Source organism: Lolium perenne, chromosome 3 (genome assembly GCF_019359855.2).
Source record: "Lolium perenne isolate Kyuss_39 chromosome 3, Kyuss_2.0, whole genome shotgun sequence".
In the NCBI taxonomy this organism is placed as follows: domain Eukaryota; kingdom Viridiplantae; phylum Streptophyta; class Magnoliopsida; order Poales; family Poaceae; genus Lolium; species Lolium perenne.
In genome coordinates this window covers 217,865,876-217,867,369 of record NC_067246.2, presented here as the reverse complement: position 1 = coordinate 217,867,369, position 1,494 = coordinate 217,865,876, and the positions used below count along the sequence as shown (strand labels likewise).

Genomic DNA, 1,494 nt, shown 5'->3' with positions numbered 1-1,494 from the left:
AAGTAGTTTAATTAGTGCACAGAAAGCAATTCCTCTCAATTTTTCTGAAACAGTCTCGCTCTCATTTCTTCTAAACCACATCTTTTAATCTCCAAATCTCACGTACACACCAGTACGCAGAAACAAATGCACCAAACTACAGTCAAACTCTCCCATTTTATAGTCTTATCTTTTGAAACGATATGTTGTAGATATACTCATAAATCATTGTAACCTAACATATTAGAAAATAAAGAGACTCGTGTAGATAGCTTAGTGGCCACTTGAATGATTTCATTTACTCTCCAAAGTTGGGCATTCTCTTACTTCAGCAGTGCATATAACAGAATGATAACAAGTTACGAATAGAAATAATAACTTGTGAAAAAAGGAGACATGAAGAAGAAAACAAAGCCTTGTATGCAATCTTAGGTTGTGGCATTATCCTGGCTTCACTTTCAGGTTCCTTGTTCTGACTGGTGGTCTTGCTGGACTCTTCATACACCAGGTGCCTCTACAGCCATACCGTGAGGGAGGTCACTCTGCATATCATGAGGGAACCTGTTGAACACCTTACCTCTAGGCTTGTAAGATGACCTTCCTCTTCCCTCGGCAGTCCCACCAACACACCTTCCAGCCCTGGCCCCGAGGAGTCGCATTGCCAATTTGATTGTGCAGAAGATATGAAAACATCTGTCAAACAATAATAAGCACACCATTACAGCAGGCAACATGGATCAGAGTTCAGTTAGGCAACATTGAGGTGATGAGATTCATGTTGCTGATGGGAAAAAGGAAGGAGGAGAACTTTACCGTTTTAGCGGTGGCAACTTGGCAGAATCACCAAGTGCTCCAGGTTGAGAAGTTAGGACATTTAACCTATTCATCTGACATAAGGCAATCGGTGCCAAGCCTGAACCTGCTGCCAGAGAGTGCCTGCATCACTTGTACAACTTACAGAGTACAAAAGTCTGATGGACAAGGGTGAACCTCGTCTGCTGCTGGATGTACGGCCTGCTCATAGTTTCACTTTCTGGATCTTTGAACATTCTGCTCTTTGTTCTGGAGGAGAAGATGCATATGCTCGAGACCTCACTGAATGAAAACGCCCGATTCCTCCTCCGCCACCTTGGATAAAAAGTCGTACTTGTACGTCGTCTGCAGGAGAGGCAATAACTCACATAGTGTCATCCAGCTTCTCCGCGAGAAGGACTTCCTTATTACAAAATACTTAATTATTTTATTTTCGCTATATTTACAAAATACATGGTGCCATATTTCACATGAAGAAAATCACATGCATCTCATGTCTGAAGAAACAGCAAGGATTCTGATACATCCTAGCAGACTAATTTGCAAGGTGACATCACTTTGATTGCCATGATATGAGCATTGCTTTTCACCTATTTGAGGTGCTTGTGCTCATTGTCCGTCTTGTAGCGTCCCTGTCACTCTACCCGCTACGCACTATCGAGGTGAGTCTCCTAGCTGTAGGCCAACTTTGATACTGCCTTT

At 42.5% G+C, this 1,494-nt stretch overlaps 1 long non-coding RNA gene across 1 annotated transcript; it reads right to left on the bottom strand.

The window, feature by feature from the left end:
• Positions 1-256: 256 nt before the first annotated feature.
• Positions 257-979, bottom strand: LOC127338535 (uncharacterized). Its single transcript, XR_007874405.2, has 2 exons — positions 793-979; positions 257-672 (listed from the first exon to the last, which is right to left on the bottom strand). It is a non-coding gene; the product is annotated as an uncharacterized lncRNA (long non-coding RNA).
• Between the last annotated feature and the right edge of the window lie 515 nt (positions 980-1,494).